Genomic DNA, 26,913 nt, shown 5'->3' on the forward strand with positions numbered 1-26,913 from the left:
GCCAAAGGGCGGGTTGGACCACATGACCCACCCACGAATAACTCAGTTATCAGACACGAGCTGGCTAATAGAAGCATTAGACTGCAGGACTTCGCCTCCGCAAATGAGTAAAAAAAAAAGAGGAAGGACGCAACAAGAATGTATATGTACTTATGTATGGCTCACGCAGTGGGTCGCAAACACGCAAGCCAACTAATGTACACAACTTAATTATCAAAGGAAAATCGCAGACTTATGTATGAGATGCTCGATATAAATAATGGCCAACAGACAGGAGGCGTCTCGACTGGGAGGGGCACAAGTTAACGCATCTTTAATGGGCAAAGGTGTATTTATGTACTATAGAAGCTGCCACTTCAATTAAGAAAATAAGTTGAAATAAGTTGATATGGATTTTACTTATATAATGTATCTAAAATACTATAAAGTCTAGCTTAAAAAGTTGTTGGTTGAAGGTAATGATGTTTTATGTATCAAGTTGCTTCTATTCATAATTGAACAACATTGAAAGGACTGCAGGACATCGCCCAGTCTTTGTTTACAATTTCCAGACGGAAAAGGAGAAATTTTTGTAAAAGGATTTCGCAATATTATGAATACACGATATTTTCGGTTTATATATATATTTTTCAACAGCGCCAGCCTTTCGTCTGCAAGTGGAACAGTGTTTTTTTTTTTTTGGTTGTGTTCAGTTTTATTTTCACAATTTCATCGTCCACTTGTTTTTGCGTTCATCGCTGTCCATTTTGCAATCTGTAGAGCTCCCCTCGATTTTTTCTTTCTGTTTTCGGTTCGTTGGAGCATTTGCCGTGTTCATTGTGCTATGCTGCATGTTATTAACCCCGGACGGAAAGTTTGGATTCAAAAGATCGATAAATTACAATCGAGGGCTGTGGACTACAAAATTGAAAGCAACGGAGATAAACCCAATTAGTTAAAAACAGCGGATTAAAACACTCTTCGATATAAAAGTCATTTATCGAGTTTTGGAATTACAATTTATGTAATTCTCGATAATCAATAATTTAAAGAAATCTAAAAATCCACTGGCTTAGCATCTTGAATTTGCGTTCAACTTTTTACCAATTTCTCCCTATCAAACATTCACAGAGCTCTAATTTTAACTTTGTTTTCGTTGATTTTCCTTTCAACCCCACAATTTTTTGCAATCAGCCAATTTTTCAGGATTGCCTGCGAAAAGCCAATAAAACGCGCAGGGAAAAACAAATAAAAAGGGAAATAAAACACCCACAAAAGTCACGTTAATGCCGCCTTGGCAATTTCAATTTGTGTTTTGAACAATTTAATTTTTAAGCCGTCGACGGATGCAGTTGATGATTTTTCCGTTTTTAGGGTTGCGAGATATATACATATATATGTATATGGCCACCAAATACAATCAAAAGCTAAAAATCTATTATTCAGGACCGCCGTTCCCCATTGTTTATTCAGTCAAAGCTGAACGAAACAAACAAAAAACTGAAATAAAAAAGCAAAGTGTGGAAACTTGAAACTGAAAAAAGGCAATATTGCTGTGCAAAGAAAAAAGCTGGGGAAAAGCGGCGAAAAAAGTATTGAAGCGCATCTCAGTGAAATTTTCTGTTGTCATCCAGAACAGAACAGAATAGAATGGCAGTGGAAAACCGGCTCAGCCTTCAGCTACAGCTTTAGCTTCAGGATATATCCAAAGTGTCAGATGTGGAAAGCAGGAGCTGAGGATTTCCAATTCCACAATTCTCTTGGCGCAAACGAGCAGGCAGGCGGCACAGAACTGAAATTGTTGAATCACCCCCCCCCCCCCAAAAAAAAAAAAAAAAAAAAAACAAAAATACAAAAAATGGAAGAAAAGAAATTAAGTCTGAAACATAAAATAAAGATGAAGTGCCTGTCGAAGAAGCTGACTCAGTCAGTCAGTTAGTGCACTTTGTCTTTGGGTGGAAGGAGGTGGAGAAGTGGTCGGATTTCCAACTGGGATTGCGATTGAAAGTGGGTTTCTGGGGATTGGACTCCTCTTGTTTTGTCATTTCTGCTCCTGCTGATGATGGCTGACGAGCAAGTAGGAATTTTTGTTTGATAACACCATATTTTGCGATTCCAAAAGCAATTACACTTGCAATTATTTAGCAGCCTAATTGAATGAATTTCAGTTGACTAAAGATATTCAACCACGAAACGAGATTGAATATCTTATTTGCCATAACCACATATTTTCCACATATGCTTCATAACAATTGTTCTCAGTACATTCTGGGTAAACATCTGGCATGTCTTGTAGCTTAAAATCGTTGTCTTCGCCGACGTCGCTCCGACTATTTGTCTCCTTCAATTTGTAATCATTTAAATTGATTTTTCTTGTCGTTTTCTTTCTGCCATTGCGTTCAACTGATGGCTCGTTTTAATTGATGAATTTACGGACTGCCATTCCAGACATTGATAGGGATAAGCATCTTAACCTTTTTATGAGATGCCTCAGATGCAGGCTGTACACAAGATGAAAACTACCTACTGCCACAACTTTCCTTGCCTCGAAATTGTCCTTTCAAATTGATTTTATCATTTTCCTCGGACATTGAACCCCATGCAGTGCAGCACAAAGAAACAGATTTATGAAGCGACACATCTTTCGTTATTGACGTCAAGAACAAGAACCAAATGAGTTGCGTTGAACTTCCTGAAGTTTGCCCTGGTTCAGAGCATTTACCAAAATAAAAACCTTAATTAATATTGCATGTCATACACACACATACTTTTGCTGCAGCAGTATGGGTGAAAGGCAGGACTCGAGGGCACAATATAATTGAGATTGATGCAATTGCATATAAAATTCATATAAATTACTTGAAACTAACACAAAGACTCCTCCGACTCCATCGGGCTCCCAACTGCGACAGGAAAATGTTGGCCAAAAGGGCGAGGAGCGGGTTGAAGCGTAGGATAACTTGTTTGCCCAAATGAGTCATAAACACTGAGGAGGCCAAAAGCGAGTGTCAAATGCACACATGTGCACCATCATCACGATTGGGATGAACCAAACAACATTTGAACTTGAAAAAGTTTTCGCCGAAATTCGTTTTTCGTTTGCAAGCGAGCGGAAAGTTGCCAGCAAACAGGTAACTTATTTGCATATTGAAGTAGTGGATGTGTGTTGGAGAATTATCCAGTGTAGATTAACGCTTTTAACCTTGAAGCAAGTTTTTTAATGACTTAGCTTTTACTTACATACATAGAAAAATAAGTTGTTTGGTGCGATAATGATTTTAGCTTATCTGAACCTACGTTTTTTGTGATTCAGATATTATATCAATAATTGGTAGCCCGTTTTTTGAAACTTAACTTGGTCCACCCTAAACACGCCCGAGCGCAGCAGGAGAAGGCTTCAGTTTTCCTCCATGTTTGTTATATATCGTCATCGCCAGCTGCTTTTGATTAGCGCCTCCCCACATATGCATCTCGATACATACATTTATGCAACCCATTTATGCACACATATCTACATACGAGGATGGAAGATAAAGTATTGGGGCGTTTGGTTTTTGCAACTCCGCTTAGTCAGCAATATATATTTTGATTCATAAGATATGCAAATATTATGAAGGGTGAAGTATTATTTAAGAACCATATCAGCAACATTGTATTTTTTAATTGTGGATGTTATCAACTACCTGAATTTTATGTATATAACAAATAATTTTTGAGAACAGTTCGAGCGAACCTCTTGTGTTTCAGCAGGGGTCTTGCATGCAAGGCACAACAAAATGGCATTTGAAACATGTGTCAAGTTCCATGCACTTGTTTATGTTTGTCGGCCAAATTTCCCGGCCCAAGGCCCCGCCCCAAAGTCCTTCTACCTCCCCACCAAACACCTCTTCCCCCGCCACGCCCCAAGTTTTTCTGCCAACACAACTACAACTAAAACGGAGAGCAGACTTGACTTTGGCTTATTTATTGTCATGTGCCCATTTGGCTTCCTTAGCAGCTGAGAGAGCCTCGTGAAACGTGTTTGTTGATAAACACAGCCATGAATCATTTCTCGTCACCGTTCCCCATCCCCAACATAGCACCCCCTCATCCGCTTCCCCCCCTTCTGACCAACACCACTCTGCCACGCCCCTACCCCCTTACGTTTTGCTTGATTTGCATATGTGAGCGCGTGTGTTCTGCACACAGAATTTTCTTGTTGCGCTTTTTATACCCATTACCCTTGGGCTAAGCGGGTATATAACATTTCGAGCAATTTATGCAACCCAAAAAGATATTTATAATTAAATATTTCATATTTTAAACTAAAATATACATATTTGAAATTTAATTATTTATTCAATAGTCTATGAACTATTTCATTATAACTTTTCCTTGTTTTCTTAAAGTGCTTTTATGGGGAAATCTTATATTGTTTTAGAACCATATTCCACGGTATCTCACGTGTCGAGTTGCCATTTCTTTCTTGGTTTTTTGTATGATTTGTTGGCGATTTTCACGCCTCGTTTGGTTAAGTTTCGTTGCGTTTCGCTTTTGAGCTTCAACTACTGTTTCGAGAATTTCATTTGTTTCCCATGCATACATGTCGCAATTTCTGTTGTATCTATGCGACTGGCTGACTGGCTGACTGGCTGGGTTGTGTATGTTATCTCGACAGGGCTACATGTCCATTGAGCTTTTGTGTTTTGAATTCGCTCTGGGGAATTGCGAGGGTTCTGCCTTTATCCCCTATGGGGAAGGGGAGCACTGAGAAATTCTGAGCCGAGCCCAGCGGCATGTTAGCTGCGGATTTAGCTAGCACGACATTTTAAGCTGTTGAAATATATCGCAATGTTTTGCGAGTAGCACATATTTGTTGAATGTCTAATGAATCGCTAGTTTTGTGACAAGAATGTGATTTCTTCACATGTCTAGAATTTTAATGACATTGAACAATGTACGATAGCATAAAATATTATATTTCTAAATTGTTTTAAGACGTATAAATGAAAAATGTTTTCTATTAGTTGGTATGCGGACTAAATGGGTAATTGCTTTCTTTCAAATTTATTAAAAATATGCAAAAGTTTAACATATAAGGTACAAAGGCCTGAAAATGTAACTAAAATCTAGTAAAAATATTCCCTTTAAATACTGTATCTTCCTTAAAATTATATTTCCTGTCTCTTTTCTTTATTTTCGCCCCCAATTTCACTTCCGAGATTCCTTTGCAGCGATGTCGTGTCGCAGAATTGACACATTTAGCAGTCGTCATTTACTTTTGTTATGCTAATCTGCTGCCATGGTGGATTTAGCCACTCCCTTTTTGGCAGCTGCCACGCCCCCTAGCGCCCATTGTCGGGGGTAACCCTAATAAGCCCTATTATAACGCTTTGCTGCCACCGTTAATGCCCATCGCTCCAATTATTTTAAACATATTACAAGCAGATTTGGCACAGATTACAAATTAGGTTGGATGCTGCGGCTTGTTGGTGTGAATTAGTGTGGGAGGTGTGTAGATATGTATATATGTTACGTATAGTTAGTTGGCTGGGCTGCTGACTCTCGTAACTTTGAAGTGTTGCGAACTTGGCGCACTTGATGGCACTAATTTATGCAGGGCCAACAATGCCACACCGCATAATCATAATCCAGACCGCGTGGCTAATTTGTTTATAATTTTCATAACTTAACGTGTGCGCTAAGCGTAACTCATTTCCTTTCCTTAGCCAGCCATCCATTTTCCCGACGCCGCGTATGACTACCATAGATTTCGTATCCAAAATACGCATCTCTGGGTTTCCTTTATCTACATACATGCCATGTGTGTCTGGATTTTCATTTTTGTGTTTTTTTTTTTTTTGTGTGCAACACTTGGCATCGCACGACTCGACTCTTGGCAGCCGGTGGCAGGGGTAATTTGGCCGTCATGTGCTGGCAAAATGCAATTATTATAATTATTTTTTGTTAAACGTGCCACAAAAAAAAAAAAGATTGGAACACAAAGGCCAGTGGAAACAATAGAAAAAAGTTAACATTTTATATAGGCGCACATATGAAAAAGTGAAAGTTGCGTTAATTTATGGTCTGAAAAATCGGATCTGAGCGCCTATTATTCTTCTTTTATTAAATTGTTCTGATTTTTTGTATACACTGATTTTTATTAATGAGTTTGGCTTTATTAAGGTATTAGTGGTTCCACATGTTTTATAATTAAAATATTTGAAAGGAAAATCCACATGCACGAATTTCATAATTATTTTTTCAGCTTGAAATTAAATGGTAGAAATTATTTGTAATTTTTTTAGGGCTTACATTGCTTATAAGTTTTATTAGTTGGTTTTAATATTTATGTTGCATACAAATTATGTTTGCGCATATTTGTATCGAGAAATGTGGCACAGAATTCATTAGTGCTGCGCTGTGAAACTATTCATTATTGAAACGCTGGTATAGCCAGCGGCCAGGATATCTGCTTCAAGGCACCCACATCCAATTTCCCAAGTTACGTGACTTGGACAGCATTGACCGTTAACCCGAATGTTGCATCAACCCGGTAATTAAAGGTAAAGCGCTGGTCGGATGAGGTGGCCAGTACATGGGGAGGTCCTTTGATGATGACGACGACCGCCACCACGACGACGACTCTGACTCTGACTCTGACTTTACCGACAACGCGCTATGTGTTTTGTGTGTGCACTAGTTAACGCCGTTGTTGTCCCTCGTAACTGTCGGAACCGGGACCCATTCCTCTGGGCGCAGTCCTGCTTTTGATTGGCATACGCGGGATGGATGCCTTCGTATATAAACGTGACCATAACCAAAATCCCCCTTTTGCTGAACCCCCTCCCGCCCCAAAAAACCAACCTGCAGTTGGGGGCCACACGCAGCAAATGGCGACGTCTTGTCGGCCGTTGAATGCCGCATTTCATTAACTAGCACAACGGCATCGCCAACTGCAACTGCAACTGCATCCTGCATTCTGCAGTGTGCATTGTGCACGTTCATTGTGCGTGTGCATTAGCGATCCGGCCCAAGGCCTTCGTCCTTCCACCAACAGCCACCCACAGCCCAACTCCCCATCACCCCATCTCACCCATTACCCATTACCCACGGGCTCATTGTTTACTGTGGTGTGCAGCATATTGGTTGAAGTAAAACCAATTTAAAAATCCAAAACCAGTTCGTTTGACTTGTAGTAGTGGAATTTTGGTCAATTATATGCATGATTCCCTTGAATATAAACTTATAACTTTAAATTTACATTCAAAAACACTCCAAATATTTAGTTCTCGTATATATATATTTATATAGAAAGCTATTAGAACTTTTGTTTAATAAACATATTAGAATTTGCATTGGAATGCCAATATTGCAATGACATTTTTAAAGCAAACTCCTTTAGATTATCTATTGCATTCATCCAGATAACTACGAGCGCACAGTGCATCGTGGAAAATGGTTGCACTGGGATGGTTGCAGTGGACTTCCGTTATGGTCATAGCAACCTGCTCAACATGTTAATGCAACGGCGAACCAAAATCCAAATTCCCATGCAGCTGCTGCTTGACAACAGCCCCACAGGGATTGGGTCGGTGGCAACTGGTTGGGGTTTAGTTGGAATGGTGTAGGGTGTGGGGTGTGGAGGGGATCTTGGCGTGATGGGTTTTGCTACGTGCATCCAAAATGTTCAGCACTGTTCCATTTGCCCAGCTGCTGCTTTTCCGAGGTGCTACTGCGACCTCTCTCCATCGGCTTTGAAAAGATTCCACATTCTTGGCTATCCGTTCCAGGATGCCGATGTCCAGGATGTCCCCTTCTTCCTTGCATTTTTATTTGATTTTAGTGCTTTTGCCCTTTGTTTTGCTTCTATTTTTGCACAGCTCAAACTGTGTGCTTTGCACTTTTATTACTTCTGCTTGCTATTACTTCTCCCTGTTGTACTGTGAGTTTAACTATCTATATGTATTTGGTTGGCTAAGTTACAAGAATTTGGAGACGAGTTCTCTGCATTAAAATATCATATATGTATGTCTATGTGACCGAGAGTATTTGCTTTATTATTTATATTTGGAATGCAAAGATTTAATATTCTCAAAGCACAGCAATACAAATTCAATTACTAGGTAAATTAATAAATTAAAAAAATTTGAAATAATCGTAATGAGTGGAATGCTTTTATTGGTTTCTTTGTTTCAAGTTAATGATGCGAAACATCCGTTTAAATATTTAAAAAGCGTATATACATATCGCTTCAAAAAGAACTCAGTAATTATACAATTTGACTTAATATCTCCTATTCCACTGGGAATGGCTACTAAATTAAGATTCGGCGCAGTTTCCGATAATATTGGACACTAGCTGTAGCTCAGCAACTGAGGTCCCCCTGGGCCTCCACATTTCAATCGCTTGGCTCCCAGCTCATGTCGTATTTATGAATGCAATGGTTTTGTGGATTTCTTATCAGCTCAGCGCTAACACAGAAATTGACCGATTGGGGTGTCGTTTTTATAAAGAGCACAACTTGAGTAATACCATAATTGAACAAAGGGTTGATAACATATCAATTTGAATGCCAAGTGATAAAAATAGAAATTAGTTCGCATTCGGATAGAGACTAGTCGTGGTCGAATCGAAAGAGCTTTACTGCCACTTTATCTTGCGTTACCCCCAAATTGCTTGCTATAAATCCAATCTAAGACAACATACATACTGTTCCACTTAAATCGTTAAGAAATTGGCTATTAATTTGCCAGCTTGACATTTGAACTTAGCATGCAGAGCGCAGCAAACTTATGTCAATGCCCCTAATTAATCGAGTTCATTGCCTTGACCAGTGGCGAAAAGGCGATGGCAAAAGGGAACTAACAACAGCAAAGTGCAAAAGGGAAAAACGAAATCAAAAGTAAAAGCCGAGCAACAGAGACAAGACCGATGACCTTCGCTTAAAGTTCAGATGTAAAGTACCCCAGCGATCCAATGGAAACTGACACCCTGGCAAAACTCGGCCCCAAATGCACGGATACAGATACAAATACAAGTACAAGTACAACCTTCCATTTCCGTTTCCTCCCCATCCATCTGTATGGCATCCCTCTCTCTTTCCCTCCTTCGTTCAGACTATGCCGTCATGCAAATGACAGGTAATTGACCTCATAAAGTATTCTCCACTCGGTTGGTGGGGTGGGTGGTTTGGCTGGTTGGTTAGGATGGTTACACTCTTTGGGGGTGGGATGCAACAATTTTTACTTTTCATGTGTAATTTGATGTATGTGCGCGGTGCATGTTCGCCCCCTTTTCCTTTTGCTCGCCCATTTAAGTGTAATTTTGTATGTCTCTGTTTTATTTCTTGTTTTTTTTTTTTTCGTACACATTTGTCACGTTGCCAAGAAGGAGGCAAAAAAAAAAATAAATAAAGAAATTCTAAAATGTTAATGTGCGGAGAGTCGACTACTCCCTTGTTCTTGTTCCGCTGTGGCACTCGAAGTAAATGCTCAAGTATTTCGCGGATCGGGGGTATTGTGGGGGCGTTGATGTGTGCCTACTTTACATTCTTTTTCTTTTACTTTTTTTCTGCATTTTTTGCCTTTGCCTTTGGGCCGCCATATGTGGGCTGTATGGATAAACGAGCAATTACGATTAATTGCGTTTGATAAAATGCCATTAAAAATGTAAAACAGACAGAAGTACCAGTAACTTGTGCTGCCCGACCCTCTGTGAGCATTGTCTTTGGAAAATGCCAACGTTTTGCGTAGGCCGTTTAAGATCAACGGCAAGATGAGACCGCAAAATGTGTGCACTTAATGGGAAAGTTACACCCATGGTTTCGCAATCATAAGTAGTTTTTCAAATGTTATCTGCCGTTTTTCAGCATTATATGTGAAGGCAATTCAAATTTTTAAAGTGGCAAATATAATATTTTCTATGGACCTCTTTATCCGCACGGTTTTGTGTTAAATTCACATAATGTTTTTTAGCTTAATCCCTGAAAGATTAGGAAGATTTTCTCTTGACAATTTCAATAATTTATTTTGCGTTTAGCCCGCCCTGTTCGGAGCACGGAGCAGACAATGGCATAATAAACCATAATCAAATATATTGTAATGTTTATTTTTCGTCTTCTCTTTACAGGTGAGTGCTCGGTTTCTAACGCTGAAAATGTACTTCATAAAAACGGAGTTCGCTGCTCCAGGTAAAGTTTGCTTTTATTATCAGAAGCGACAGGGACAACAGTAGGACGAGGATGACTGGTTCCATTTTTTATATACATACATATATATTTTTTTTTTGTCCTGGCAGTTTAAGGAGGCATGCCCCATTTCCTCCTGCTCCCCTCCAAACGATGGCCACATAAATAATCGCTTTTGTGCGACCAGCATCATTGCAACGAAGCACACCTTCGGCTTTTCTGCCTCGCCGTTTCATGTTTTCCTTTATAATTTAAAATTAAATGTTGCATTTGGCACATAACGATGTAAAATTGTTAGCAGCTCTTCTGCGGGCAGGCCGTGTAAAATATGCACAAATCCCTTGGGTCCTTCAGCGAGTGCATGTGCTTTAGATATGTACATATGCAGCAGTTGGGGAACCTTTGCCACTTCGGCATACTCTCCTCCATTTTCCCGCCTGACCTTCCCCAACGGCATTCGCAATGTCTGTGTGTGTGTGTGTGTATTTATGTGGTTGTGTCAGGGCAGTTTCCTGCAAGGATAATTGCAATTTCCTTTGCTTTTGGTTTTTGTCAATTAAAATAATTTAATTCTCAGTTCGCTTTGAGCTCTTAAATGGCTATGCACCGCTAGCGATTAAGCGAGCTATAGTTTCATCTGTAATGTAGTGTTTATAAATTGAATTGTATGAATTTAATATAGTATATAGAATGATCTTACCATATTTTAAAATTATATATGTTCATCTATGAGCAAGGGTTATAACAATTGGTTGTTAGGGAGAATTGTAAAACTAGTTTAAAGTACATGGTTAAAAGTTATGCATATTAGTTACAGCGAGGAATTGGAACGTTTGCTTTTTAAAGAAGCACATAATTGAATTAAAATATGTTTTTTATTTTGGAACTTGCCAATGCTGCTGTCATATTTGCTTTATATTCACAATTTTTTCATTAGTTTTTCATGCAAACTCAGCAGTAAATTCGCTCCATATCTCCTGTGTGTGTGTATGGCATTTTTATTCGCTGGATACGAAATAATATTTACGGCCTGTGGAGCGAAGTTGAACAGCAGGGACCAAAAAACATGGCCGAGTTCTCCCCAAACGTCACTGGCTGCAAATCAAAAAGGATAAACTGTGCTTTCATCTGCCATCCAATCCTCTTGCTCTGTAGGCTTAGTTATATGCTATGTAGTGCTGTGTGTGGGCGTTATGGGGGCGTGGCTGGTCGAAGGGGTTATCCAGCATGATTATGAATTCGTTGCGAAAATGCAAACTTCCGTCATTGAGTTGCGAGTTTGCTTGTCCGTTTGCAGTTTGCTCTTTGATTTCGAGTTTGCATTTGCAATACTATATACATTTATGTAGTGTGTGTATGCGTTTTTGTATATGTATATGACTGACAGAGGGCGAAGGATAAATGGATCGAGGATGGTCTGAAGGGTGTAGGTGGTGGTGAGGGGTAGGAGGATTGGATTAATGCCGGATAGCTCACTGAATGCGTTGAACTTTTGTGTAAAGTGCAATTGCATTTTATTTCATGCTCACTCTCTTTGCCACTCGCCTTTTTTATGCACAAATTTTTAGCCAGCTGAGAATCTCCATGGCGTCATTTGGCCATGTTTGTGCGGCCAACTAGTCCCACGCTTTGAGGCACAAACCAAAAAACAATTTTAGACCATAAGGAAATTGGTATATATATCAGCATAAAATTGTGAAAACAGCTTGCCAAGAAATAAGAGCACGTAACATGAATTTCTTGGAAATATCAATGAAAGTTTTGTTATGAGCTTACAGCTTAATTGTTTTTTTCTGTAATCATATAGCAAGTCTTCAATTACTTACAAATATTATTATAATGTCCGTAATATGTTTATAAAACTATTTTTCGTTATGAGAGCATTCGATATTCTTTACGTTGTATTTCTTTTATGGCCATTTGCTTTGCTAATGAAAAGGATTCGTTTAGAATTTTAAGCAAATAGGACGTGAGTAGCAGGAAAATGTGGCCAAGCCCAACTCATTTTTGCTACCTTGACTAGTGTAATTTATGCACGTGTGCTTTTGTATAATTCCGAACTATATATATGTAGGTGTATGTATGGGAGCCATGGCAGTGCCATTGCAGTTACATTTTGCTTTCATGGGTTTACCCGAAGCATTTTAATGCTCATTATGCATTTTTGCTGGCGTGGCCTGGTCGTTGCCATTGGCATTACAACTGCCGCCGAATCCACCCACTCCTGTTTTATTATGTTTATTACTGTTAAATAATTTGTATGCAATTAATTTAGCTGCAGCGAAAATAAGAGGAACCAGAGCCAGAACCAGCCAGAATGCAGCCTGATTATGGCACGGCCGAGTTTCCAGTTTCATTTACCATCTCTCATTAGCACGCCGAGCACTTTAACTATGGCTCTGTTCTGCTTCATATTTAAATGAGCTATGCAAGTGTTGCGCAGCTAGTTGTAGTTGTAATAATAATAATAACAAAAAATCATACAGGCATATTTAATTGAATTTCTATATAAATCCGGACTAAACGTATAATATGTATGGACAGGATTCGGTATGTATAATATCTTTTCATGCAAATTTATGTGTGAAAAACTCTCACGCTGCTGTAATTAGTATTTCCATTAATTTTTAAACAAGAATTTTCCGGGCAAAAAAATAAATGTATAGCATAAACAAAAACAGAAAAGCCGATGAAACAAGAAAAGAACAAAAAGCGCTTCGCCATAAAAGCCATAAAAAGTTTGGCTGGAATTGGGAAAGCACAAAAAGTCATCATGCGGCCATAATTTAGACGTAAAAACACAATAGGCAAAATGGCTCTGCCCTTTAGGTATAGCCAAACACAAAGTAAATACATATATATATTTATATTGTGTTTATTGACAATCAGCAGCCATTAAAATGCCAAGTCCGACAAAACAACAAATAGGAAAGAAAATTAGTCTTTCCATGTCCTTGGAGGGGAGAAATTTCAAGTTCATGACTGCAAATGGGAAAAATCGCCAAGGATATGAATCAATAAAAGTTCAAGTATCAAAGGTAGTCGTTGTTTTCTATCATAATTTTTATAAGGCTAATTTAATTTATGCTTCTCAAGGTCGACACTTGAATTAATGCTGCGGTGTACCGTCAAGCAAAACTAATCTGCGAAACAAATCAAATGAGATTGTGAAATTAGCTTACAGCTAAAAACGAAAACCAAGTCAACCAAGCGGCAACTTACAATGCCAGTGGTTAAAACAAGGTTGTCGGAATGAGTTCTTCGGCATAGACATCGTATGTAAAATCTTATGTATTCAACTTGTTAATGAGTTTTACGAATTGTGTGCCTTCGCGTGCAACGTGGGCCAACTAACTGAATCTCAATTATAGCTCATTTAAGCTCAGGTTCTTCATTACCAGCAATTAAATCATACGAGCCAGTTCGTTTCACTTGCAAGTTATTTTTAAATTGTATAATCTACTAAAGGTTTAAAATTATACATTATGTATAGCAAATATAGGTTTAATATAAAACAAGAGAGCACGCTACTGCAGAGTGTCTCGACTACCAGATACCCATTGCTCATAGCTGGTTTTGTTCGCGCATCATCTAGTATTGTATAGATAAAGCTGATTAAAAAAAGTGCAAGAAGTAGGGCGTGCTTATCAATTAATAACGGCTACACTTAAATTGATTGATGACTAATGAGGTTTTAAATCAATATACCCAAGACCAGTGTCACTGCTGCCTGGCATCCGGTTCTTAACATTATTATGTTTATAATCGCAATAATGAACACCCATCTGCACCCTTGAGATGGCAATATGCAAGTCGATGCAATGGGAAATGTATCAAGTGCAGGGAGCGGAAAAGCAGTGCAGCAATCGAGAATGATGATTATGGGGACTGCGATGGCAGTGATGGCTGGGTTGGAGATTCGAACAGGTTCCAGCTAAGCGCTTGCATCGACATCGCCATCGCCAGTTGGCTTTTAAAGGGCATTTGCTTTGCTACCGTCCATGTTGCGTTGTCATTGCTGGAGCAGCTATTGTGGATGTTGTTGCTGTTGGTTATCTTGTTGCAGTTTATATAATCAAATCTCATGCTTCGTTAATTCAAAATGTCGTTACGTGTAACATGACAAGCCAGCTCCTTGGGCACAGCTCGAAAGTCTGCACATTGTGCAACATCATCCTGACAGCACCAGCGGCAAACGAGAAGGACCATGACGCAGGACGAACCCATAACTGAGCAAGTGAAACGTAAATAATACTGAGGCGCAAAACGAATCGAATCGAATCGAATAGAACAACAAACTTTGGCGTAACCACATCATCACTACCCACCCGCTTATCACTTATCCGCAGTGCCACAAAAGACGCCCCCTTGTGTGTGCTACACTTTTGGAGAGACCACCAAAGTCTGTGGCCCTCCTGATTGCGTGTATCTTGCAACACTTCCCTTCAACAATATTTCCACGATGTTGTTCGACATATGTACCTTGTCAGGCATTTTGATAAGCGTCACTCAAAGGGGTACATTTTAAATATAATGGAACGGTGTCTTTCAATTTATACTGCAATAAAAGGTGAATTGTTCTGTAAATAAACATGAGTGCTAACTTTAAAGTTCGCAGAGAAAGTTGTTGTTGAACTGAAATAAAAAAGTAATTGTAAGGGTAAAAAAAATTGCGGCTCGAAAAATGTACCTGGTTTCTGTAATATAAGGAATTTCCTTTCATCCTTTTATTCCTTATAAGACTTGTGAACATTTTTGCAACTCAGTTTTTAGTTCGTCACAAGACGGGACCGACTACGGTAAAAAAGCGATTGTGCGCACGGCACTCCGAACAGCTGTTTTAAAGAGTTGATATCTAAACCGTGCGGGATTTTTTTAAATTTCTGGTACGCAACACTAAAGTCTAAACTTATACTAACTTTTACTAATTTTTAAAAAATGGCTTTTTAGCCACAAAAAGGTACCATTCAGCCTATAGTGCGATGTTTCCAAGTCTTGTAAGGCCTCAATTGTGGCTCGAAGTACAATTGATAATGGGCAGTTTCCATAACGAGACCTTACCCTTGGCGCTGACAAAAAAATTCAACCATAATCCATATCTGTTCATCTATAGTTCTGTTGGGCATTCTCCGGCTCGCCGCTGTGTTTAGCACGGTCATAAACTTTATTTTCGTTTATTGTTATTGGCATTGTCTGCTGCCATTTTATGTTGCCTATAAATTTGGGCTGGCTTCCGAAGCCATGGAAGGCCGAAACAGGAATCTACTTTATTTATTCCTTGTAATTTCATGTTAATGGTTTTGTTGTTGTTTGCCAGATAGTTTCTCCCGGATCAGAATGGCTAAATTATTCCAAGGGTCAACTGTGAATAGATTCTATGTACTGTCATCTTAACTCTTTCTTGATGTTAAGGTGCTTAAGGCTTAAAGTGCGTTTATTGTCCATAAAAATAGACAAAAGGAAGTTTCAGGAATATTGGCATTTTCTTTCCCAAAATTTCAGCGCGTACAAAATGTCAAAAAGGAATTCTGTTAGTATTTGAAAGTCTGAGCACACTTGGCAGCATTTTCCTCTCATCTCCTCACGTCTATTGGACATTTTTGGCAAACAATCAAAGCAATTATGGCAGACTCTCAGTTAATGGGAGTTTCCTTCCCAACCTCTTCGAAATGTTTTTCCTGGCCAACCAGGCGAACTCGGCCTACACCAGGCTCCTGGCTCCAGACTTCCAGATTCCAGACGGGCTCCTTACCAATTAACGTCAATGGAAAGTAACACAAATGTCACTTAATGATGCTGGCGACTTTTTCAGCTTCCTACCGAAGTGCCCAGCATTTTGCCTTTTTTTTGTGTGTATATTTACCGACCGCAAATTAATTGGCGCACTCACAATTTATTTTGTAATTGTTAAATTAATAAGTTTGTGGCTGCCCCGCCCTGCTCCTGTGTGTGTGTGTGTGTGTGTGTGTTGCTGCCGCAAAATTCAGTGCCAAAAGTGGGCGTCGCTGACTGCCTGTAACTTTTTGTGGAACATTTTTAATTGCTAGTGTCGGCGCTGTCGTCATCATCATCACAAACCGTTTGCCAACTTCCAGACGACGGCAATTCCCAACAACGGTTTATAGTTTTTTCTCTTATAATTTTTTTTTTTTTTTGAAATTTAGACAGCATTGGGCCGGGTTTGCCTGTTGAAACTCTTGGGGGTACTCAGGCTGGAAGTTACCTGGTACATGGAGCAGTCGGGCAGGAGGAAGAACCATCAGCATAATGAAAAAGTTTCGAACTGTTTTCCGTACAGTGGGCACGAAAAGTCAGCATTCACTAAGAAAAGTGACTGAAATGCTCACTAAGAGCACGCTTTAAAATATATCAGCTAATGTATTCAACATTTGTATTCATCGAATGAAACATAATACACATAATTATATATTATATGTAATAAAATAAAACACAGTGTTGCATCCACTGTTCAATCGCAGTTCTGGTGTTCATTTCCTTTGCGTTTTTCTTAGTTCTGCTTTGGCAATATGCTCATTATAAATGTGCAGGGCTTGTGTGCAAAAGAGCGTGCTTATAAATCAGAAGTATGTACGAATATGCATATATATATATTTTACTTTTTTTCCAACTCCAGTTGTAAGTTGTATGCAAAAAAGGCCGGCGCAACTTTTGTAAAGCTTTCCTCGCATTGTCAGTGGTTTTTTTTTTTTTATTATTATTTTTTATGCCTTTTTGTTGGCGTTGCCATCGTCATAGGCATGGTTACCCAGCTGCTGTGGTTTTTGCTGGGAGGCTGTGTAGCTGTATTAGCAACGCCATTTGATAATGGATTCCTTATTTATGTATGAACAAAATCCCCATATAAACCGGAATGATGGCACCGAAGCGGAGTTTGGGGTCTAGCTGTCATGGCTTAGCTAACACGCTCAGTGGGGCACTGGCAACTGGAAACATGCTAAACGCTGACAGACTCATTAACAATTTATAAATGAATTTCTTGTGAAAATTGAAAACAGAAAAAGCGGCCTAAAAAAAAGGTGCTCATTTGTTTTTTTTTTTCGAATTCGGCGTAAAATCCCTTATTTATTATTTAAATGAATCGATCGATGAAACGACATTGAAGTCATTAAATGTGAATAACGTGAATGTTAAAAAATTTACGCCTATGATGTGATGACAATGGTTAGTTCAGAAACTCAAATTAGGAAAGCGATTGAATTGAACTATAAGCCATGAATTAAATTTAAATGTGAGGATGCTTAAAGCGAGTCCTAAAAACACATTTCATTGAGAAAACTGTAAATACAAAAAATGTTATAGGAACAGCAGATTAACAAAGCGCAACAAATTGTTACCAAATTTGAGAATGGCAATTATTCGGAGTGGATTTCTCAGTTTGCGCATAACCCAGTTTCTGGTTTATACATACATATATGTATATATGTATATGGCAATGACAACAGTATTGATATTTGCATATGTGCCATATGTGAAAAATTGCACATGTGCCGGGGTGGGACGGATATAACAAGTGGGTGAAATGGAAGGATGTGAGGGTATTCATTTACCACAAACCCCTTTTCTAGGTTATTCATTGCTTTTGACTATGAAAAATGCTTTGGGGCTTGCTAGGTCAGACTGAACCGTTTGTTACTGTGCTGCTGCCTTCATAAATTTATGAATGTATTTAATTGAAATTTTGTTTCTGCATGGCAGAAGCTTTAGCACTCAAATTTACAAAGGGCCACTTATTGGAAATCATCAAAAATCATTCAAAAGTTAATGGGACGCATGCATGCATCATCATCAAAAGAATTTTTCCTGCTGTTTTTTATTATGATCGTTAAATAACGAATTTATGTTTGCCTTGCACCAGTGAAAACGTGCTGAGTGATATTTAAATGAGTCATTAAAATATACAAAAAGATTAAATACAGACACGGTCTCCTCCAAGTTAAGCTATCTGTATGGTCTAAAAATAACAAAGTGATTTGCGAGCTGCGGATTGTTTGTTAACGCTAATTGCATTTGTTAGTAGTACATAGAAGTTGGCCCAAAAATATTTGCTTTACCAAACAATATACTTTTTATAAACGTATCTAACTTAGTGATGATAATGATAATGATAATGATAACTGGCCAGCTAAAATTTGAGCAAAACTCTTGGTCAAATGGGAAAATTTCCATGACAGCCGGAAAACTTGCAATAAATTTTGCACTTATGGCATTCGATGTTAAATGGAACGCTTTAAATTCTAATGCCCAAACGCTCAGGTCTCATGTTCGTGGTGTTGTTAGCAACATCGCTGTTGTGCCCTCCAGTGCAGCAAATGACATTATTAACCCAGTTTCTCGTACTTTAAGCTCACAATACACACTCTCACATGCTTTCAGCCATCATGCGCTTCGACACCCACAACAAACAACAAAAGCGGGAAAAAAAACGAAGGCCCTAGCCGATCGTGTGTATACCCTTTGTCTGTAACTTTTACACTTCGTAATATAAACCAATCAAATTAAAAAAATTATTTCTAGGTCCAACAAAAATTTCCTTAGTTTTGAACTTAATATTTTCAATATATGACATCTGACAAGAAGTGAATTAAAATTCGTTAGCATCTTTTCTAAGCTTATTTGTTAGGCGGGCCTTTGGTTGTTGTTTATTTGTCGCTTTACATTCTTCATATTACTTTTTACTCCTAGTTAGTAGTTGGTGCTAAGCTAACGTCTTCGCCCTACTTTAAGCGGAGAACAAGCGACTAAACTTCAGCGAGGGCAGCTTCACTCAGTACTTACACAGTCAACGCCTTTCTGTTAAGCCAACAAGAAATATATCACACGTATGTGTAAATTAACAAAGAAAAAATATATGACAAGCAAATCGAAAGTCACAGTAATTAACTGGGGGTTTATTCACTTTAAAATCTGACAGTAAAGGTGCATAGTATTCACTGATGTTTGCTGGATTTTAAGTTAACATAATAGTTATTAACTTATCAAAACGTAAGGTGAAACATTCGTGATTAAAACTTAGTTCGTTGGAAAATAATTACATAAAATGTTCAATGTCTTCACTAGAGCATCCCAACTTTTTAATTATCCCACATTTTCCTAATTTACTTTTTCGGCGAACTACTTTTAATTACAAGTTTCGTTGAGTTTGACCAGTTCCCCACCTAACTGTTGGCAATTTATGTTGCACTCGAAGAACGGCATTAAGTTTCTCAAGTGGTGAAGGCAATTTTGTACTTGACATGATGTGGCTCTGCTTTTTGGTCCGCCTGCCAAGTGGATCTCTGAATGTGGATGTGGTTTCCGGTGGGCGGAGGTTGGTGGGTGGTGGGCGGTGACTAGCTACGGTTAAAGCGGCGAAATCGTTAGTTAAATGAAGCCTAGTTTAGGTAAGTTTTTGGTTATGCAAATAAATCTGTGTAATTAGAAAGTTTTTGGCCATGTTTTTCAACCTCTATAGTAGTTAAAGGACTTTATGCTTATAATTAAAAAAGTACCTATAAAATGGGATTTATTATTAAATAATATGAATGTCAGGAAAACGCATGTGGTTTTGTTAGTCTCATTCGATTTCAATTAATTTAACGCTAAAAAAAACTTTTCCATTTGTGAAAACCAAACATTTATAATTACTTTGAAGAGTCATTCACAAAAGGTGCTGGCTGTCGAAGTTTTATAATTGAAAATACTTGCTGTGACTTTTTCGATTGGGGAAAAGGAGCAGGCCAGACCGACTTTACATCACCTACACCGCGTCATGTTGCACTTAGTCAACTTCAGGGAACCCTTTCCCTTAAAGTTTTCCCAATTAAAAAGTTTCCTATTCGCGTTCCATTTTCAGTTAACTCACTTAACGCACTTCGGCATTTACACGCGTGAATATATTGTAAGTGAAACACGTTCAATTAATGCGAGTGTTATTAACATATTAGTAACACATCTGGTAAACTTTTTGGGGCATCGAGGCAGTTGCATTCCAATTGCCAACTTCTGGACTTGTTGGGCCTGTTGAAAATTCTAGCAAATTAATGCTGTTGAAAAGTTTTCGCATTTCACAACATATTGCCAAAAACCGCGCGCTGCCACCTTGCAAAATCACAAAACAATTTGCATATACATCTATATTTCTATGTATATGTATATGTATGCTGTGCAAACTTTGTCCTTGGCCAGGACGAAACGAATGACGAAGATGACGATAGTGACTGCTGGGCAGAAGATACAGTGGCTAGACGAAACTTTCATCCAAACTAATAACCTTTGAAATATCATAAAGCTGCCAGCATTTGAACCATCAACTTTTATAATAACAAAATAGCGAAGGAGGAGTAGAAAATATGCTTAATGAGCCAGAAGTTCGTTGTGCTGTTTGATTTTAACTGAGCGACAAGTTTGACTACAGATGCTCACAACTTCTTCATAGAAAGAAACATTATGAAATATTGACAGAGATGAGTTCAACTTGGACCAGCATGGTTTTTCTCAACGTCAAACTTTTCGGTTCAATGGGTGCATGAATTGATTGCTGGAAGTCAAGTTGCAACTTCGAAAAGTTCGGAATCAGGAGTTTATCTGTTTTCGCAGGACATTGACTAATATGAGCTAATTAACACAATATATATAAATATATATACTTTGTGCTAATATAATTTTAACAGTTTCTTGTTATTTGTTATCAGTAAAGTTACGCGAATCCTTTTCAATGTTTTCTTTTCACATAGAAAGTTGATTCGCTTTCAAGTTTTTAATTACACAAATTCCCCCCTTCAAGCTTTTCGAACTTCTTTCAACAAACTGACTAGCTTTAATCTAATTATAGTGATTCATGCCTTGATGGTTTTAAATCCAAGCACCCAAAGTATTTACTGCATAGAATGTCTGGCGCGTTAGCAATAATCATATTAAAAGGTGAGATACTCGAGGGCTGATTAAATAGTGGAGCTATTTTAAGCACAAAGAAGCTCTAGTTTCAGCTACAGAATGACATTCTGTCAGTCGGGGACTATAAATTAAATTCCATCTTCAAGAAAAGCCAGGTCTGGCTAAGTGCTCAAACAGACCTCGCAGCGCTTTTGTTTGCCTGCGACTGTGTGTAATTTATTAGATTTTGGCAAATATTTTGCCAGAAGCGCATTTCACTGTCAGAAGTTGTGGCGTCACAACCAGACAGACAGACAGACAGTCAGTCGGAGAGGATACTCGCGATATTTTTGCCTCATTCTTGGGAAAAATGCTTATGATGTAATGTTTTTATAAGCTCCACTATGTCTTTCCTACTCCTTGTCCCATGCAGGAGCCCCTTGTTTGAAGAAAAGTTGCTTTCCTAGACAGTTTTCCCTTTTGGACTGAAGCCTTGAACGTTTTCCTCCTTCCTTTGTTTTCCTTGTTTGAGCAACGAAAATTGCCCCGTCTCACTTCTATTCCACCAGCTCCTTGTGCTTTTCCCGTTTGGTTGCAGCTGACAGCTGCCTGCCAATAGTTGATTTTTCCAATATACGTTTTTCACTTGATTTTCCCCATGGCTGCATTCAGTTTCCCAGGCGAAATTCACTGGTCAAGTGACGCGCTTCTATGTGCTCCATTTTGTTGAATTAAACCAAATTTCAAATGCAAGCCAATTTGAATTATAATAATATTATAATATTCGTAAAATTATCAGGATTCTGCTGGACAGCTTGCTTGATAAGGGCTACACATTGAAATTTAAACATTTGTGGCCAACTTTTGTATTTTGATTACCCATTGGAATCTACTTTATTACTCAACTCCCAATAGCTTCAAATAGCTAATAGGGAAATAAATCTTATGCACCACTTCTCCCTGAAGACTAGGTACTCCCCATAATATCTGCCAATACGATCTACTGCCAAAAACTTTTCTTTCTTTTTTTTCGACTGGCTGTAAATATTGATTTCGCGCACAGCACGTGCGCCACTTGAGCGCTTAGATTTTCGCTGAGGACCAAATAGGCTGAAGGATGAAGTGATGGTGGGTTAAGCGAGTCGTATGCTCTTTCTTCCTTTATATGTATATATGTATTTATATATATCTATACATTCCAGCATATATCCTTTGCCTGTTCGTGTGGCGCTTTGGCACACGTCCTTGTGCCAGTTTCCAAGTTGCCTGCTGCCTTTTTCGCTGATGTCTGGCTTTTTGGCTGCCTTGGAAATTGAAAGTCTTTCCCTTTACTTGTGCTGAAAACATTTAACGAATGCCAGGACACGTGCTCCGGCCATCAATTGAGCTTCTGTTACCATTTATTTACCCAACAGTTTGCTCCTATGTGTTAAGTGCTAATTGGGTTCTTGTATTTTATCACCCTGCCCGCACAGTCTGTTCCTAAATGAGCACATGTACTACTCGTCTGTTAGCTGATTAATTTTTAAAATTACTTGATGGCTAATGCCACTAATTATTTCAAAGTGTATTCTACTGCTTAAGTGCTAGCTAAGCTACAAAACAAAATAAAACAAAAGAATAGAATGGAAAAATCGCACAGGCTCTGTTCATGGGATCCTTCCAACTTTGGAGTGGCTAATTAAAGTTTTAAGTTTTTGCCCGGCATATTCAGGGCGGTGGATCTCATTTTTTGGCAGCAACGGTCCCAGATGCTTGGCCACTCAAGTATAAAAGTTTTTCAATTTATTTTAGGTAAACATATTTCCCAAGAATCTGGCTAATTAGGTTTCCTGTAAAAATAGGTGACTGTTAGAATTTTAAGTTCGCTTAAAAGCAGTTTTTTTAAAGTCAAAATGCTGAGAAATATATATGTTATTAATAGTCTGTATTAATGAACTTATTTTTATTTAAATATATTTGCTAAAATGTTCTTTAACAGCCATATGCAGAAATTGTGTAAATTAATGGACAGCCCAACATTTAGCATAAATGTGCCGATAAACACATCAACGCCCAGATAACAATTTTGAGTATCATTAAGGGCGAACACAAACCCCTTTAGGGCTAGACGATATCCCTGGGAAACTGCCAGACGCCAAAACAAATAGACATAAATTTAAATGGCTAAGGGCCTCGGCATGCAATCTGCCATGCCCACAATACCGCATCCCTTCGCACCGCATTTCCATTCCCCTTTTCCCCTTCCGTACCCTTACCACCGACGATGGAAGGACCAGTCTGTCACAACAAATGTTTGCCAGGAGGAGCACGAAATGCAGGCCAACTGCAATATTGCAAGCTGCAGCTGCTGGTTGCAACCACCAACTGTGACTGTCCTTTGGTGGTTATGCTGCTGCTGCGATGCCACATAATCAGGACAAGTATCCTGGGTGTGCGACATTCTGCCAGGTTGCCGCCTGTGCATTATAATTATTATTTTCCATGCAATTCCATGCACTGGAACAATGAAATAGCTCATAAAAAAGTTAAACTAGTGTAAATAAAATTGCATTTATTCTGGATTTTATTCATGGGTATTTCAATATATATATTCGTCCTTTTTTTTTTTTTTAATTTGCCTTAATAGTCACGCAAGCATTTGAATAAATCGTACACTTAAGAACATGCCTTGTATATGTATGTTTCACCATTTGAATTAGCTATTATAATCATGGTTTTATATGCATATTTATTGCTTTAAATTGTACTTCTTTAACTGCAGTTCGTTGCATTTATTCCTCTTGCTTTATGTTTATTCGGAAAATAGCTCTTTAATCTTGAGAAAATCTATAACTAAAAATGCGTACATTTCTCTGTCTGCAAAGGGAGCTACCTTTGTGGCAGCTCCTCAGTCGGCTTTATTCATCTGGCCTGGCCTCAATGTGCAGGTGACATTACTACAGAAAAAGAATGAGGCAGCAGCAGCAAACTTAGCCTTGAGCTAAAGTTGAGCTTTAGGCCCCGTGATGATTTATGCACGTGTTTAGTGTGAAAAATGCACATTAAATGCATGCATGGTAGCGAAAGTGTTGCCAAGAGAATCCTTTCTGCACACTTCTGTGCCCATTTGTGAAAGTGGAGGCAGGACTTGTGGTCGGTCTGTGGCACAGGAAGTGAAAGTGTGTGTGTGGTGGTGGATGGGGTGACTCTTGGTTCCATATTGGGGTCACTGGTCATTATCAAGATGGAGCTAAAGAAATGCCGTAAACTGGAGCTGCGACGCGTCCGAGTCCCTCGGCTCGAGCTCCAGCTCCATTCGCCGTCTTGGCTCATTTGATATGCAGGGCAGATAAAGGCCAACGCGCATTCAGCCCTCACAGCTCAACTGTTTGCTCGAAAGAAGAGGAAGAACGGGCCAACAATGAGGCGATAGTTTAATGGCAGAGCAAACTGTTGAGCAAGCACATCTTCCTTGGCGAGCCATCAACCGAGGGGAGTTCCTTGAGTAGCAAATAGCTAATATTACATAATAAGACTGATTTCCTAAGACTTGAAGAATTCCTCGATTCAATCTTTTCGGACTGACTTTTTCTTTGAAGACTACATATTTTTCTAACATTAAGAATTCGCACTGATAAGCTAACGTTTTCATCCCCAAACTGACTTTCTTAGCTCCTTGAAAGATTTTTATTTCCCACTCGCTTTCTACCTTTCGTTGGAGCTTTCAGGACTTCCTCCCGCCGAATGAAGTATTTGAATGGAGGCGCAATAATTCTTTTCTCCGCTGCCGGCATTATCCTCTCACACATTTCACGCCCAAAACTCGCTGGGAATGGCCTCGTGCCACGCCCATAGTCTGACGAACAGCCTTTCAATTTCAGCCGTACACTTTTTAGCATTGCATACCTTTGAACGCAGCGCAAGGTTCTCCTGCCCTGCAATTGTTTGCACTTTGCCGACTCCTGCGGCAGTCCGTCTGCAATTTACGCGTCCCTGTTTGCGCCTTTTGTTAAAAAGAAGCAACGAAAAAAGAAAGGAAAGAAATGGTGAAGGAAAATTGAAAATGAAAAGAAATTGCTTCAAAACTCACCTTCGGGGCCAGCGCCACCTTTTTGAGCGGTAGATTTGCACTTTTCCCTCTCGGAATCATGTATGCACATATATTACTGTTTTGGCGTTGGCCCTAAAACAAATTGCATAGACATTTGTTATTTCGGCTAAAGCGGCTTTCAGCTTGTTCTATTGGTATTTATTTTCCTTGGCCCTATACGTGCATATTAATATATGTACCTATCTTTGCAAAATATATATATATATATAAAAGAAATGGCAAAAGGAAATTGCATTTTTATAACCTTACTTACGTTTCCTTTCGAATTTCTTAAATCCCCTTTATACCTGTTGTTTATTTATTACCTTTTTTTCTCTTCGACTGACTGAGTTTGTGTCCTGTATGTGTGACTTTGCTCGCTTTTTTGGCTTTGTCTCTTGAATCTTCGTTGGGCTTCTACTTTTTGTCCTTTTTATTTTGGGAAGTTGGTAGTTAAACTTGCTTCTAACGATCTAACAGCCCCATGTGGCCCAATTGCGAAGGTGTGTGTTCAGTGGGTAAGGTAAAATTTATAATGTGAATTCTGGTATTTAAAGACAAATTTTATGGCTTTTTAGTTGACAGTCGAGAGCCGGGAGCATAATTCAGGTGCCCACAGAAGTAGGCAATGATATTTTTATGGCACTTGATGGCTTTCCCTTCATTTAAAACATTTTTAAAATGTTCTTATAAAAATAATACAAAAGCACTTAGCTAATTAAACATTTTTTCTTTATCTTTTCAGGTAATTTGGTTTTCTTTTAATGGTGTCCTTACTGGTAACTGGTATAAATATATATATAATTAAAAAGAAAAGCTTGGAAATCAAAGGAAGTAATAGAAGTATATACAATAGTCCATATATGGCAATGTTATATATTAACTTTTCCAACTAATCAGAATTAATTCAAGCAAAAAATGAATTTTCTTTACTACGAGAGACTGTTTAAAGTGATGATTTGCTGCCCAAGTTTGTTTGGCTAGAGTTGGGAAAAAGTAAATAAGCCAAACTGTCATGGCTGGTTGACCGATGACCAAAAGCCATTTATTTTGAAGACATCTTTATCGAGTTGGGTAGGACGAAGTGCTGGGATATTCGGGCCAAGGAGCGGTGGAAAATAGCTATCTGTCATGTGTTGCATGTACATCAAACCGGAAATTATTTATTAATCACACCACCGCAAAAGAATCGAAATCTGCGCACAATTAAATCGATATAAAGAGTTGCACCAGCAAACATCATGGCCGGCTGACCAAGCACACAAAATATTTCATGCGTTGTCGAACGAAATGAATGCATAAATAATTGATTTAATTTTCGTGTTGACTACAAATGAAGCGCTTAAACGAATGGATAAAAGGGTGTGGAATGCGGTTCATTGGCCAAAACGAAAGCATGGCACTGCGAATTTCCCATTATTAACGCGAAACAAACAAATAAATGCATTCTAAAACCTTAAGTGGATGCAGTGTAAATAATAAACCATTTGATGCCCATTGAAAAATTTGGAGCAGCGTGGCTTACTCAACACATTATGTATTTAACATTTTCAAAGTCTGTTTAGAAATATAAACGATTTTATTTCTTGTTGCATAAAACTACTTTATTGATTTATATGGATATATATTTCTTTTTGTGTAATGAATTTGGAAAATAAACTGAACTGAAAGTGAATTGTACAGGGAAACAGCAAAAGTGCTGATACCTTTTAATTTTGTATTATTGTTCAACTATTGTGTGGTTTTTGCGACTACGGAAATATTTGCTGTAATGTAAATATAAATTATGCATATATTTTGCCTTTCTTTGTGTCACTGTTGT

The 26,913-nt window shown here is 38.5% G+C and overlaps 1 protein-coding gene across 4 annotated transcripts in view; it reads left to right on the forward strand.

Annotated features, from left to right (window-relative positions):
- LOC6617895 (disintegrin and metalloproteinase domain-containing protein 10) overlaps nucleotides 1-26,913 on the forward strand; it is an 84,594-nt gene that overhangs the window by 15,243 nt on the left and 42,438 nt on the right. The window lies entirely within an intron of this gene.

The sequence above is a fragment of the Drosophila sechellia genome, chromosome 2L, assembly GCF_004382195.2.
Source record: "Drosophila sechellia strain sech25 chromosome 2L, ASM438219v1, whole genome shotgun sequence".
Classification (NCBI taxonomy): domain Eukaryota; kingdom Metazoa; phylum Arthropoda; class Insecta; order Diptera; family Drosophilidae; genus Drosophila; species Drosophila sechellia.